Raw genomic sequence first — 17,389 nt, forward strand, 5'->3', positions numbered from 1 at the left:
CTGTCTGCATTGCTTATATTATGTATTGTCCTTTACTTCTTATAATTTCAATAAAGATTATTAAGCTAAAAAAAGAAAATATACACCGGGTCGCCTCAATAGGTCTTCAACTGGCACATGGAGTTGCGGGTACCACAAGGGCAAACTAGTGATAACATGTCTTGCAGCATGCTACTCAGCTTGAAAGGTGAAGCGTCGTTTTCACTAGGTTAAATACTAGCAGTCCTAACATGTTAAAATTCACTGTTCTCTTGTCAGTGTTATAAAGATGTTTTATGACGGTGAAGACTAATTTAGGAACTTCATGCCTGCCCTGTTTGGTTAGATTCATTTCACAGTACAGCCTCTGTCAGCATGCCCCTCCTGAACACAGAGCAGCTCTCAGACCATTGGCCTGCAGGAAATTCGGATTCTACACTGGGACCTACAAGTGAGGATTGCCAATCCTTTTTGCTAGCAATATCTACGATAAGGGGCACATAACGTTGGCTTCAAGTGCGTATTCAGCTGAATTGCAGCTGATAAATACCTAGTTGGCTTGGTCAAATACTTGTTTGATATTCGGCCAGTATGTTCTACAATGAATGTCAGCACAGCATTCTTCATCGATCATAACATGTACATAAGATAGTGACACCTAGATGATAGGTCTTGACTTTAGCTTGAGATAGCGAGACATATGTATTATGTCACATTATATCGTGTTGATGCACGACAGATCGCTGACTTCTTGATTTTAGGACCCACCTCCTCCTCAGTGACAGTTATTACTGTGGCATGGCATAACTCCTTTATTTTTATTTTAATTAAGCATGGGCTATATTTCACCCACAGCAGTAAAATCCAGACCTATTTTCCAAAAGCGCCTCGCCTCCCTGCAAATATGCAAATAATGTGTACTGGAATTCAGTCTAGATAAATGATTTCCCTAAGAATATGCATCGCGGATAAGCTGATACCGTGACCTGAAGTTTACAGACTTATTGGTAATCCTTTCTTACAGAACTATTATGTATAATATTATGCCATCATGAATCAAAAGTAGGACTTATCCGAATAAAGTGACTCATTACAACAATTGATTGTCGTTTATGTTGTTGTTCTAAATTACTTATTAACCCCCTGCTCCCACACATATTCAGATGTGCGGATTAGTCATGCTGAAGCTTCACTGTTTTAAAGTCCCAGCAGTATAGGACTTTTATGCTGCGCCCTGTTTTGCACACATGATGGTATTAAACAGACAGCACAATCAATGCTTTGCTTTTCTTACGACTTTCCTTATCAACCCAGAGCTCGCACAGACTGTGCAGTCCTGACTAATGCGTCGTACCACAGGGTGGGAGTGTTAAGAGATTTGTGTTGAAAATGATTAACAAGCAACAACAAATTTAAACCCAAAAGTGAATTCCGATAGCAGGTGTAATTAATTATGTTCATCGGTGGTAGTGTGCGCACATGCAGAATTAATCACCCAGAGGATGCACGACTCCCATGTGAGTTTGGCATGTTACATTTGCCTTTAAAACATTACACATTGAAAGATAGTAGTTGGAGATCAAAAACATTACAGTAATCGTCATGGTAAAAAAAGCACTGTGGCTGCATGAATGAAAAAAGGGAAGCCCATGTTTGAGTTTGGATTGTGTTCTTTGTTGTGTTTGACGGTAAATAGCATTACATCAGTTCCAAAATAAATTACTTTCTAGTTAGGCGATTTTAAAGGAGAAATTCTAAAATCTCCAGAGCCTTGATTTATATTTGATATCCAGTGGTGCAGCCAGCATTTTGAAGCGACTGGCCTGTACTGAATGCTCGTAGACGTAGGACAGGGGCCTTCACATCCACGACATAACCTTAGGCAAATATATTTATTCAGATGGGGTGTTCTCCGGGACCAGGTCAACTTTGCGCTTTTATGGGGTTCCTTTATTGCATTGAAAATAACTGATGATACTCTGACCCAACTATGTTATCCATGTCATCGCCTGTGCAAGGATGAAAAGTAGAAAATACCCTGTCAGAATTTGACCACCTAGATGGACACTCTACAAAGGTCTTATGAGGTGTACATATTTGGTCACTTGGAATGATCTCTAAGTTTGGCTTCTCCCATGTCACACCTCTGTTCTCTCTGTTTATATTCTAAACTGTGCAAGGTGTGCAGTCTCTTGGTAGCTTAGTTCAAGCTATATGAATCCAATACATACATGATTGCCTACACAGCTATTGATGGTAAAAATGGAAAAGCTGAATATGCGGAGACGCCACTGTACACATGTCTCATCAACTACTTCATTCACACCTTTGTTTTTAAACTCTGTGCTGAAAAGGAGTCCTCATAGAATCTTATGTAAGGCTTGGAATGTGTACCTCAGGCCATTTTCATGTCCGTTCAATTTCTAAATATAGAGCTACATGCACTAGCCTCTAGAATGCAATTATTTCACACTCAGCCAGGGTTAACTTTACACCCCCTTGAGTGACTTGTGATCAATCCTCTTGCTTGTAGAGATTCTTTGACACAGGGTTGCAGTCTGTTTTTATGGATAACATGCATACAATTTGCACTCCACCAAAAGGTCTAACTCATTTTCTGGACATAATAATATCAATTATAGAGTTTTATATATATGTTTTATAGACAACTCACTGGGTCTCTGTTGTCAATGAGCAGACGTATGTGGTATAGAAAGCACCTGATGTGTCTATTATGCCTCAGATATTCACTCTTATTGCAGAATGCACATTCCATGTCCACACGACCTTTTATTGTGATGCTTGCAAGAGGTGAAGGAGAACTAGACATTCGGTGGGAATTATTTAAATTCCCACCGTATTATTATGGGAATTATTGTGACACAATGAACCATATCAAGTCGTTGGGAAGCTGTACATGTGAGCCTGACTCTGTTCACTGCAGAGTTAAAATAATAGGTGGGTGAACTGGGGAACAGGTGACACAGACCAACAAGGTCAAATAGCTAGCTCTAGCTGGAAGTAAGTTTCAAGCAACGTCCTGCTGAAATGGTGAGCTTACCCCTATCCTCTTCCACTTCTGACAGAGGAAATAAAACTTATTTATTTATTTTTTAATTGCCTGCTGTGGATTTGCTGTGTACTTCCCACATTTAGCCCCGCCCTTCACAATACAGCATCAGATGGCACCTTTGTGAGATGGACTGGGGCATTTGCTGTTGTTGCAGGAGGCTCATGAAGTGGGAGTGTTTCCATGCCTCATCTTCCTTCCTTCCACCCATTCTACCTTCCTCTCTTCTTCGTTCATATGGTGGGGCATGTGGGCTGCTCTATCACTGCCTGCCCCTCCAAGAAAAACCTGCATGTTTCCCTTCTGGGGCTACCCCTTTCCTATCTCCACAGATGCAATGCCTCCAGTACCCCCACTCCATACATCCAATGTTAAAATTGATCAGGCTGGAAGGTCTCTCCAGCACTACTTGTGTCCCCTTCCTCTCCAAGCTCTTTGCCATTACCGTCCCCTGCTATGTCGATTGGGAGTGGAGGGATGGGAGAGGTAGGATGCCAGCTAGCAACGTTTTTCTTTGGTGTGCAGGAGGAATGGGGGGGGATGGGTCTTGTGGCGAACGAAGGTGGAAGATAGGCCTAATTCTAGGTAGTGTTTTTCTAGAGGAGATGGGGGAGGCATAATGCCATGTGCGAGTGATGGAGGTATGACGCACGGTAGGGCTCTTGGTCGTGAGAAAAGGGTCAGTGGTAGGTATTAGTACCGGGCAGGGGGCGGTGTGGCAGCCTCCCAGCCAATGATGAGGCTTTTAACGGGGCATTACCACATGGCAATCCCACTGCTCAGATCCTTCTCAGTCATTGTATTTCCCACTGAAGATCGGGATCGCCCAATGTCCACAGAGGCCATTGCCAGTGAAAATAATAAATTAACCTCTTTGCACCCCGGATGAACCCTGAAAAGAGACTAAATCGGTTACAACACCTAAAGATAAATCATTGCCATTCCATCATGTGCCCAATTTATGGCTATCGCAGATAAGAGTTAGAATGAGCAAGCAACCAACAAGGATGTTATATTTTCACACTGACTATCAGAGAATCCCTGTTTATATTGTCTCTTCAATATCTACTACTTCTAGGCCTATAAACCTGTTAGAATTGGCCCTCCAAATGTTTCCCAGGGATCTTATAATAATACAATATTGTGTGCCCAGCTACAGGACAATAACATTGGAACTGGTGCTTGTGCCTCCCACACTCTGATGTTGGTGCTGGTTCCACTGATGGCAGAACATACTGTTCCAACCACAAATATATAACAAACTTAAAAACTTAATTTCCATAAATTGAAAGTCTACTTTGCACATCCTATTTACACTACATACAGTCCTTCACACACTTCCTCCAATCATGTAACACTGATCTATAGTAAATATCAGAATATTTGCCAAAAAGCATTCCTTGACCAAAAATATGAAAGACGGGTACCTGCTCTTCTCTCGCTACATTAATTGATCACTCCAAACTAAAGATGCAGAGTGAGCACCTTAAGCCTAAACACAATAAACATGGCATAAAGTACCATCAGTCATGACGGTGTTCCAAGATATTCTGGTACATTTCTTTACACATCTTTACTTTCATGTACCAACCTACCATTCATGTGTATCTTCATTTATTAAGTGAGGTAATAACAGAGCTCCAACAAAACTCACTCACACTTACTTACTCGAGCCAGCTGCTGTTTTCACACCTTAAATGCCTCTATTTAACAACTGTAGACCATTTCCATGCACACACCTATCACTATGCTCCTGCTACACAACTACGTCCTGCCACACTGCTGCTTCTCTCACCACACATTTAATCAGTCCTCCACAGCCACTCTCATCAGAAAACATGCTGAATGAACAACCTCACCTATTACCACCTATGTAAGCATAATAAGCCAATGGCCTAACTCACTATACTGTTTTTCACCAAAATATTAATCACTATTATTGCAACTCAACAAAACATAATAGCATGCATGTTCTGCCTCCACTGCCCATCTCCACTTTCTCTAGGATTTTAATGGCCAAGTGCCCTGAGCATCCCCATACAGCTACCTTAACAAACCACAACAATATTACAATGTCCCCGTTTCAATATGCACCCGTATTCATTATACATCAACGTATGTCAGTGCTAATCTTATATACCACAGTACCCATTTCTTACATAACCTAACAATGCATGATAAAGCATACACAAATTAAAAGAAATACATACATAAAACAACTAATTTGCAAGCTCATACCTATTTAAAAAGAGTCAAACACATGTTATGTATAACTGAACAAAAGCTGAAATGCCCACTATCAAACCCTACCCACTTAGCCACTATGAATTCACCTTCTTCACTTTACTTCATAATTTCCCAGAAACCATTTACCTGCTATATGTTGCCTGAAAAACAAAATCACTGAGATAATACCCGGCATCCTCAAGCCATAATTTCACAATCTTAAAGCAGTTCCAAAATACTCTGGAACTCATCCTTGCCTTCATGTACCAACCAACTATTCATTCATCGTTGCTGTGTCCTGAATTCATAAAAAAGATAATAAGAGAAAAGAGCTGCAAGATAGCACGCTGCCACTTAGATAATCCACTCAGCTGCAGGTTCCACACCTTAGAAAACTCTACATAAAAACTATAGAGCAACCCCATGCACAAATCATTGAGTATACTGGTAGTTATATAACTGGGCCTACCACACCCTTCCTTTTCCCACCACCATTGTTCTAATCACTACTATGGCTACTAAACAAAACATAATAGCATGTATGTTCTCCCTCCACTGCCCATCTCCACTCTAGCTAAGATTGTAATGGCCAAGTGCCCTGACCACCCCATACATCTACCTAAGCAAACCACATCAAAAATACTATTTCCCCCATCCCACTGTGCACCCCTATTCATTTTACATCTCCCTATGCCAGTGCTAATCTTATAAACCACTGTACCCATTTCTTACATAACCTAACAATGCACAAGCCCCCCTTCCCCCTCCTGTGCCAAGCCCTTTTTTGGTGATTTCGATACCTTGTAGCCTTTTTGTTACATGAGATATTTTGGCCAAATTTGGCCCCCTTTTTTCCCACATGTAGTCACGCCACCAAGGAATCCTAGTTTGCTGTGGGGGTGGGGGGTGGAGGAAGGGGTTGCGAGAAAATAAACAAAAAGAGAGAACATTTTTATTTTTCAGAAAATACTAATAAAAAAATTTACAATGTTGTGCTTTTGTCCACGTAAGGGCTCGGAACAGACCAAATGGTTTGCTGTGCTGAATTTCCATTTTACAGGCTTTCAAGTAAAGGTTGAGTGGAAACCAATAAAACATATTTTGATATGGTTACCAGACATTTTGTGAGAGGTAGGAGATTATGGCCTTTTTTTCCAATAGGACATGCATGGACGGAATGGAAGAGAAGGGTAGGAAAGCTGAATGGGAAGACAGAAAGGCATATCATTCTGAAAAGTAAACGAAATTCCAAGTTTAGGAAGGGGTGATTTGCGCAGGTCAGGCAACAACTATGTAGGGAAAAATTCCATAGTTTGGGGAAAAATCGGGAAAATTACAGAAAAAAAGATATGTGGTGGACATTGTTGGCCCGGTAAGGTAATGGCTTCTGTGAATTTTGAGAAAAACAATGCACTGCTACATTCCCCTGACGCTTGCAGTTAGGAAATGACACATTTTTTTTAATGTTTCACAAAACAAGCAATACCACAAGCCAAAAACGGAGCCATGGTACACAGGATTTTTATGCTTACGGCCTAAACAGACATACTTAGCAAATAAGGAAAACAAATGTCCTGAGGAAGGGTAAGCATACATTCTTTGAGAGAGCACAGGCAGACCTTTTGAAGGGTATGTGACTTGTGCAGGTTACAAAAGTGTATAGTGCCTAAAGCAGCGACTAAATGTAGGTCACATTTGGGAAATGTAAGGGTTGTGTGACAAAGTGCAGCAGCAAATGGGTCGAAACATTATGAAAACCACGCAAACAGAACAAATGTCATACCTTCCTGCATAACCACACATGTCCCGATGAAAATGGCAGCTCACATGTGTGGGTGCACCTACATGGGCGCAAAGAGAAAAGGCTAAACCACGTCTTTCAGCAAAGCAGATTTTTGGGAATTTTGCTCTTGTGGACAACCTACAGATTTGGGCCTGGGGTAGCAGCCACCATGGAAAGCTAGGAACCCCATGCATTTCCAAAAAGAAGACTTGCGTTGGAATCTACAGAGGTCTTACTTGCGTGAATCACCCCAGAATGTATTACCCACAATCCCTGGCAAATTCAGAAATTTTGCAAAACAAACACAATTTTCAGACATTTCACTCTGCCCACCCACCGAAACACGCCGCCAACACCACATGTCCTACCTTATCGCGTTCCTACAGGTGTCCTGATGAAAACAGTACCACACATGTGCAGGTGCACCTACCTGGGCGCAAAGGGGAAAGGCTAAACCACTGGTAACGCCAAGTCTTTCGACAGAGGAGATTTTGAGGAATTTTGCTCTAGTGGACAACAGTTGGGCCTGGGGTGTCGCAGCCACCAAGGAAAACAGGGAACCCCATGCATTTCTAAAAAGAGGACACCCGTGGCAATCCACAGACGTCTGACTTGCGCGAATCGCCCCAGAATGTATTACCCAAATCCCCGGGAAAGTCAGAAATTTGGCAAACAAAACAAAATTTTTGGAAATTTCGCTCTGCCCACCCACCGAAACACACCACCAACACCATCTTCTCGTGTTCCCACAGGTAACCCCGCAAAAATGATACCTCACATGTGTGAGTGCAACTACCTGGGGCAAAGGGAAAAGGCTAAACCTTGGTAACCCCAAGTCTTTCGGCAGAGCAGATTTTGCAGGATTTTGCTCATGTGGACAACTTACAGATTTGGGCTTAGGGTGTCGAAGCCAACAAGAAAAACAGGGAACCCCATGAACTTCTGAAAAGAAGACACCTGTGGGAATCCACAGAGGTCTGACTTGCGCAAATCGCACCGGAATATATTACCCACAATCCCTATCAAAGTCCAAGATTTGGCAAATAAAACACAATTTTCAGACATTTCACTCTGTCCACCCACCGAAACACACCAACAACACCACATGTCTTACCTTACCGTGTTCCAAGAGGTGTCCTGACAAAAAAGGCACCTCACATGTGTAGGTGCACCTACCTGGGCCCAAAGGGAAAAGGCTAACCCCCCCCTTTTCATGACATACATGACTGTGGTTTAGGGTCATCCCCAGCGCCCCCTACAGGCACAGCTATTTCTTGATCTTTTATTTTTTTGTTTTTCCTCTTACCTAGGGGCAGATGGGCACATTAGTGTGCCAATCTGCCCCCAGGGTGCCCAAAATGTACTGCCTCATCCATTGGGGGGCCTGTCCCAAGTTTTCTGGTGGCCCTCTTCCCCCACCCCAAATGGATGGGGGGCATCTCATGTAGTCCTCCCTGGGGGCAGATGTCCCTTCCTAGGGTGAACAATCTGGAGAACACGACAGAATGAGGTAGGCTAAGTACACTTGAAGAACAAGGGATAGAAAAGACATGTTTTTAAAAAAATGAACACCACACAGATATTTGTCATTCTTTTTAGAGTTGTCATTTTCATATTCTTACCCAGTTGGAAATTCCAACATATCCGAGCTACAAGAATAACAGCAGTGATAATGTCATAATTTGGATTCCGAATACATTGACATCCAGAATGAAACCCACTGCTCACAGCTGGCACTTCTTTAAAGTCAAAGAACACTGTTCCAGAAAAGATGATTTGCACATTCTGCAACAAAACTCTGAGTCGTGGTCCTTCTGATATTCCTTCTCAAAGCCTAGGAACATCAATAATAGTAAACTATCCAATGCGAGTCCATTGGGATTAGGTGGATGATAATTATCAAAAAAGCACACAAACATTATAATAGAAAAATGCATGGGGCCTGTGAGAAACCAGAAGGTGTCTCGCTCACTAGTTCCTAGAGATCTGCCATCCAGGTGGCCATGACATGGCCATCGCTTTTGGATCCAGTTCCTGGGAGTGGACACGTGTGGGAGGATCACCTGGGTGAGGGGTGTTTGGGGAGTGGAAGTGAGATACCGGACCGTGTGACACCGTATCCCATTCCTTATAACACCTTTACCCCCTCCTAACCGGTTGGAAATTTAGGAACACTACCCTCTCTCTTACACCATGAAAAAGTGACAGACCGCTCTAAGATAAACAGACTGAGCCGTGTACCTTACGTGTCCCAAAACAATGATTAGACGAAGTCAGGCACTTATTAATCATCACACACACCTGACTTCCATTACACTTCTCCACACAGATAAAAGCCTTACTACAAGAGCACACTCTGAGCAAGGCAAAGCACATGAGGAAAAAGCAATTCCAAGATGGCAGTTTGACCAGAGAAGAAAAAAGGCGAAGCGGAAGGTAATTGCAAGGAGGAAAGTTCCCTTGACCTTTTGGACAAGGAACCATTACTTTTACGAGACCTCGAGAGAAAGTGTAATACCAGGAAACCAGGTTGAAAAATCCTGCATTGTCAGAGGTACCCGGGGCCATCCCGCGTTGGTAATGAAGGCAGGGAGAATCTCCAGTCACTGTGGTACTGTCATTGGCTCCAAGAACAAAGCCGCTTCAATGAAAGCAACACAGCTGGTGAGATGGGGAGACCGATATAAGACCATTGTGTGTTAAAGCCACAGTTTCAAGCGGAAACATTGCATGGTGAGTGCTGGAACAAACATTGTTAAAACGTGAGTGATAAGGGACGCAAATGAAGTTAAAATACTGATGAGTGATTGAACTTTAAAGCAAACTACAATACGTTTGACAGAGTGATCTGGCACAGCATGGGTGCTCAATCGAAGCTCTCTGTAAGGTAGCCAGCTAAGAAGTGAGAAAAGTAGATAAAGTTGGTCTAAGCCCAATCCTGCACACAGGCGAAAGACTTTGATTACAATGAACTAGATACACGTTTGGAAAAGAACATGGATTTAGTCCGAGCCCCACAGAGGGATATCATTTGAAAGCTTTGTTTTAAAGTGGGTCTGAGCCCATCAGAGGGGCACCCGTTGTGTCAAGAATCACCCATGAAGTTGTACATGAGAATACTGAGGAGAAAGGAACTTTTGAATGTTTGTTTGTCGCATCAGGCCCTCTGAAGTAAGAGACTTTGAATGGCAAAGAGACTTTAATATAGAAGGCCCTTATACTGAGATTTGAACTACATCTTCATGCCCGAGAAGCCAGAGACTGCGCTAAGCTCCAGTGTGCCACCTTGTCCCATGCTAAAAACATGGGGAAGGGAAGCCGAAGGCTTGAACTTCCAGACCTATCATTTCTTGAACACTTTTCTTTTTGCATAACATTGCTTCCCAAACTATTTGTAGCTAGAAGTAAGGATTAGCAATAGGTTTATAAGTACGGGGCTTTTTATTTTGACAGACCGACTACGACTGCATTATTATTATTCAATGGTCGTAGCTTGCTGCTATGTTTAGATGTAGGATTAGATAGGCATTTCTCAAACCCAGTTTAAGTTCCATAAACACCCTCGAGCTGTGATCACCTGTGCCTGTTTTACAGTTTGATACCATGCCTTCCTTACAGGCCCATTCCTTGCATCACAGAGATTGCGCCCCCTGCACAACCTCCATCCACCAGTGCAACAAAATCACCAAATGCAAATGACACTTGAACTTCAGCAACAATGTCAACTACACACACACTTATTTTACCGACTCCTGATCTTTCCATGATGCAAGTCATGTGTAGACAATGGCACGAATAGGCAGTCAAGAGAGAAGCCACATTTGAGAAATGTCAAACCATATGCTGCAAATCCACTACAAAGATGTGCATGATGCCTATCAAAAAGCACACAAGCACTATAAAATAAAATGCATGCGGCTCAAGCATTACATGCAGAAGAATCATCACATCAGCCATGCTCCTGCCATTTCCACAGTGAGAATTCTGGAATCAAACCAGAGACTTGACACCTGCAGCATTCCATTTCAACAATCATCAGAAATGCTTGAGAGGTTTCAAAAACTGTCCACAAATGTGCTGCTCCCATCTCCAGCAGTACCAATATGTTTCAATGTAGGTTGACCTTTCACAGAAGTTAACTATCCAACACCTGGTGCAAATCCACTGGGCTGATGAGAACGATACAGCTACAACAAAATAAAAAAAAATAAAAATGGCTAAAATGTACTTACACAACACCATCAATTGTACTACCGCACAGAAAACTCAAAACAGCTAAGAGTACTGCTGAGCTCAAACTGCATTAAAATTATAACAAATACAATAAAATAAACCTTCAACCTCACTAACATGAATACAAAATGAAATGCCTATAATGCCACTGATCAACATATCTTATTTCGTAGGTCCATGTTAGTGAAAGTTAAAAAATACATAAAGAAATACTTGCCACACAATCAGAGCAGATGAAACAAACGATAATACACACCATCTGCTAGCAGTAACTACTATAACTAGCACACACAACACTGCAAATAAACCTTAAAACATGTAAACATGTAATACCACTTACTTTCACATCACCCACACACCTGCCATGCGCACAGGCAATGAAATGCCTGCAATGTCTGCAATGAAAAGGATGAAATTGCAGAAAATGGTGGCTTTTGTATTTTCCAAAATGAATACCAAAAATAGAAGACTAGTGTACCCCGAAACAGTCCTTTTAAGAACTATTTATGACATGAATACACAAATACAATAAAATATCCCACAAATATGTTTTCTCATACCCGTGGCTGCATTGACTTCTATCATAGCTGCGATTAGAAAACTTTGCTTCAGAATAGAGGGACTAACTCAGTGTCCTCTAGCCATCCACCCACCTGTAGATCCGCATATCTCTCGCATTGTGTCAAAAACAATACAGCAGTCATTTAATTTCTGAAAACCATGATTCTGCAATGCACCATGGGAGATATCTTAATTTCTTTTAGGGGTAAGCGGGCACCCCCCTGCCTGCCAAATATTTAAATCACTACTACTAAGAATAATCCCAAACCAAGCAAGTTACTGCACTTTTGAATATAAATCTGTTACTCAAATGAAAATGTATTAACAAAAGAATGTTGAGAGGTTCCTGTGTGTATTCACCTATCACTGGCCTATAATATATATTTAAAACATATACACACACAATATAACTTAAAACACAAAAAAGTTTTCATTGTAAATACAGTTTTTTGTCTTTGTCAGTACTACTTCTAACAGTTGCCAGATACCGTACTTGTCATGAACATTTGTTATATCGACCGACAGGAGATGTAATCTTTGCCACAATATGAAATCCTGTGTCTCACCGAAACCCCACACACAAAAGCATTTATTGTTTTCCCATTTAATGCTGCTCAGTTAATACATTTCAAATGTTTTTATTTAACAGGTAGGTGGAAATGTATTCTTCCCAATGAGTACCTGTACATCTCTAAACACGCCAAGAACTGTGAGCTGTCACTGAGCAAGCATCAGAAATCATGAAATGGCAACTTTTAGGTTTAAAACTCCCAGCTGCCACACATTTGTGTCATTTAACATGTAGATGGTTGCATGTGGTGGCAGCAGGTCAGAATGCAGCATTTTACACATTGTGAAGCAGTTTCAAAGGACAACAAAGCTTTTTTTTTTTTTTTAAGTACATTTCATTGCTTTTGCAGTTCAGTCCCTGCAGGGCTCTTATTTTTACCTTCCAGCCTCTCCGTCACCCACAGCCAGCAGGGTGGTAAGTGCCTTAGAAAAATACAGAGATGGCTTCCTTTGCTTTTTAACATATATTGTTTTTGCAGCCCACAACTCATACATTTGTGACAATTCAATCTTTATTATTTCTTGTTTAATGTTCATAAATACATTTAGAATGTGTATATTTGCCCACCCTCAATAGGCAGCATAGGGCTATATGAGAACTGCACTGTCTATGTGCAAGGTTTTAGCCATACCAAACATGTCACATTATTTTCTGTCCTATATTTATGCTTTTCCCTAGTTGATGACATTAGCTGTGCAATAATACACTGCACCATCTTAGTCTTAGGTGACACTACATGGCCTCATGCCAATGGTTACTTTGGATGGACAATTTCCCTGTCAAACATCTTCACTGTACCTTTTAGTTAAGGGAACACTTGCTCTGTTTAATACATGGACATGGCCCAACTCTTTTCCCGTATACACTGAAAGGATCAATGTCACTCCCATTTACAGACTGTTTGCATGTCATATAATATATTACATCCTGTTGGAATCTGCACTATTTGTTCAATGAGTAGCTCTGTTTTACCTCCCATGTTTATATATTAACTCACACCTTTATTATAGGGCAGCGTGTTTAGACTACTTGCTCACTTTTTCACAGCACTTGGCAATCACCCATTGGCTTCAGTTTATTAGCAGATGTTGTGGAATATGTGTTTGTGTAATACAAAGCCTTCATTTTCTCCACTTCATGCATGTATTAACATAGAAATAAATACCACACACCAACGAGTCCTTCAGAAGAACCTTTTTTAAGCATGCCAGTTATAACTCTTACTCGAGTGCTACCTTTTAATTGGGGTGTTGTTGAAGGTGTAACAACAAAGCAATTCTGTGTATGAACCTCTTTTACAGCAAGAATAGCCTCGTTTTTTCATGATAGGAGCCTCTGTGAATTTTCTCTGACAGAAAATAGAGGTCATCATTTTAAAGACTACTCACAAGAGACATGTTTCTTTGCATGATTGGACATTAGTAAAAGAGCGAATCATTTGCCAGTGATTTATGATGTAAATAACTTAAACACATGCCTTTCCAACAAGAATTAAGGCGTGTATCAATGAGAAAAGTACTGACCAAAATATGTTATGTTACACTGCTGTATTTATATCTTGACCCACTGTTTTTTACATTTGATTTGGCAGATGTGAAAGAGAGTTATCGGTAAAAGAGGGAACATGCCAGATAGCTTAATTGCATTTATGTGTGCATTGAGGATTTGGCCTTGCATGTTTGTTTCTGATAATTTTTTGCAAAGGACATTGAGGCACGTGTATTTAAAAGGGAGCTTCATGGGCCAGGCTGCTAAAAATGATAGACCATGACTGAGATATGTAAATTGGTTGGGGAAATGTAGCATTCTGATGTTCAATGTCTATTGGATCGGGGTTCAATTGCCACATGTGAGCGATTCAGTTGCATACATATAGACTTCTTGAATGTGTTAGAGTAGGAGAGGTTAGATGAGAGATCACTCAGCACATTCGAGCATCCATCTGGTAAGGGAGTGTCACTTTCACAGTAGGAGCCCTCCTTGAGCGAAATCTAGTTGGTGGTGCCCTTCGGTTGAATTAATTGTAAGGAGGCACCTTACTGAGGGCTGAAATAGTAGGAAATAAACTGCCAAGGGAGTGCTTAGAGTGGGGATGGTCAGAGGCAATATACTAAGGATGCTGGCTGGGCATTAAGAGAGATCTAACATCAGCAATTTCATGGTCTGATGTTATGCAACATGTATGAAGGAATCACACAAATCACAGGCCTTAAAGTTAATTTGCACACAAATGTCACAGTTTCAATATGCTTTCATGTACTGGTTATGAGATTAATTTCTCTCCTTTCTTTTGAGATTGTATGGCAGGTAGGAGTTATGCTGGCGCCTTGAGGTGTGCCGCTGAAAAGGTGCCACCTAGTCTACCATTTGGCCACTGTTGTAGTCTGGAGTTGAACACATTTCCCTGTGAGGTGCTTGAGGTTCAAGCTAAATCTTGCTCCATCCTGTGTTCTTCTGTAATCAGATTCCTTAATGAGTACTATTTGAGAATGTATGGTGCAATCCATTGGCTAAGTGTTATGTCTAGCTTCTGTTGATGTTCTGCTATGATCGTGGTGAATAAGTTTGAAGAGCCGCTATTGTGGCACGTTGGCATGCAGGTCAGCAAATGTGACAGTCATACAACTGGAAGATAAGACTGTGTGCTAAAACATTTGGTGGTGCATGTGCACATAGTATACTTATAACATAATGATGGTTGAGATGTTTAGGTGTGATTTTGGAGAAGGCAGGTTTATTAGGGGTATTTTATTGCTGGATTACTGAGTTCTCCAGAATTAACTATACAAATGAATTATCTGAATCTGATTCTCAATTTAAACAAATTTAAGAAAGAAAGAAACCAAATTATTTGAATAATGTAGGCAAAATGTAGGTATTATAATGTAGGCCTCGGCCATCGGCCCCACACTCTGCCCAACAACGAACGGGTAAGAAATGGGTTATTTGAAGTTCCTGCAGCTGTTAGCTGACGCTAACAAACTGGAAAATGAAAGACTGGTTAAAACTTTTCTTGATAATAAAGCCAATTTCCCGAGTATCTCCATCCCTCACAAAGACCTAGACTCAGACTCCCTGTCGAATGAAACACATTCCCAGATTAGTTCGAGACTTTCTACTCCTGCTACTACCCGCCCGGCACCTACTTGTGCTGAAAACTCTATTCTGAAAATAGCACTTTTAAATACCAGGTCAATCAATAAACATTCACTTGATGTGCATGATTACATCATCCATGATAATCTGGACATACTCTTCCTCACAGAAACTTGGTTACAAGAACCAGTAGGCCCGACCATTGACAGCGCTGTTCCGCCTAATTATAACATCTACTATGAAAACAGAACATCAGGAAAGGGAGGGGGGGTAGCTATAATAGCTAAACAGTCTTTGAAGCTGTTTACCGCAAATATTTCCTGCATGGGCTGTGAAGTCCTTCATCTCAAATTCACGCCCTCTAACAATCACTGCATCAATTTCATCATCTTGTATAGGCCTCCTTCACTGACTTCCGACTTCAACGATGAATTATGTCATATTTTGAATAATCTGAAGGGAACCAATACCGGGACCATCCTTCTGGGTGATCTGAACAGATGGCGAGGTAACCCCTGTGACAAAGAGGCTATAAGCCTTGAAAACAGTCTAACAAACATTGACTACCATATTTCTAATAAAGGTTCCACATGCACCTCTGGCAATCAACTTGACTGGATCATCATCAATAACGTTCAACTGACAGTGACCGACACCATCCCATGCATTTGGACAGATCATCATAAAGTTGAAGCCACACTCTCCTTCACTTCCAAACTCAATCATGTTGACAATTCCACTAAATCAGTCTCAAGCAGAAACTTTAAAAAAATCACACATGACATCCTTAAAGAAGGTCTTACATATGTCATGAAAAACACTACAGATAACGACTCTAGCGAGAACATCATCCGCAAATACACTAATCACTTCTTGGAGCTACTGGACAAACATGCACCACTCAAAAATAAACAGATTCGCTCTAATCCAAACCATCAGCTTTGGTTCACGCCCGAATTGAGCATTCTCAAGACAGCTAAAAGAAAATTAGAAAGAACATGGCATAAAACCCCTTCAGAGGAAAATAAAGACAACTGGAAAAAATGTGATCTCTTATGCAGAGCTAAAGTGACTGAAGTAAAAAAAGATTTCTACAACACTCAAATCACTAGCGCCTCTAATTCCACTGGGAAATTGTTCCAAATCCTAAAATCTTTCGAAAAACCACCCACACTCTCCTCTCCCTTCCAACCAACTTTGACAGACTGCGACGCAGTTCAACTTGCCTTTTCGAATAAAATTAAAAAAGCCAGAGACTCCATCATAAGTTGTAATGCATCGATCCCACTACCATCTGTGCAACCTAAGACAACTAACCCGGACTTAAACATTCCTAAATTCAAATTCTCCCCAGTTTCAACCAAAGACATGAACGACACTCTTTCTGCCATGAATTGCACCACCTGCACCGAAAACATTGTAAACTGATTTTAGACAACGCTGACCTCTTTTCCCCTTTTCTTTGTCGTATGACAAATGCTTCCTTTAGAGATCGGAAAGTACCAACTGGAATTAAAACTGTCACAGTCACCCCCCTAGTTAAGAAACCCGGACTAGATCAACAAGACCCCGCTAATCTTAGACCCATCACCAATTGCAACTTCCTGCTGAAGGTACTCGACAAAGTAGCAACTAAACAACTGCAAGAGTATGTAGATCAACACTGCCTGCTACACCCCCAACAATCGGGCTTTAGAAGTGCCAACAGCACAGAGTCAGCTTTGCTGGATTTGCACACCGAAATGTTGAGCATTTTAGACAGAGGTAAAACAGGTCTGTTAATCCTTTTAGACCTCTCGGCTGCTTTCGATTTGTTAGATCACGGTAAGCTCCGAGAGGCTCTAGGCGCAGCTGGAAACTGCTCCCAAGA

This window comes from Ambystoma mexicanum, chromosome 6q (assembly GCF_040938575.1).
Source record: "Ambystoma mexicanum isolate Mex_15411 chromosome 6q, UKY_AmexF1_1, whole genome shotgun sequence".
Classification (NCBI taxonomy): domain Eukaryota; kingdom Metazoa; phylum Chordata; class Amphibia; order Caudata; family Ambystomatidae; genus Ambystoma; species Ambystoma mexicanum.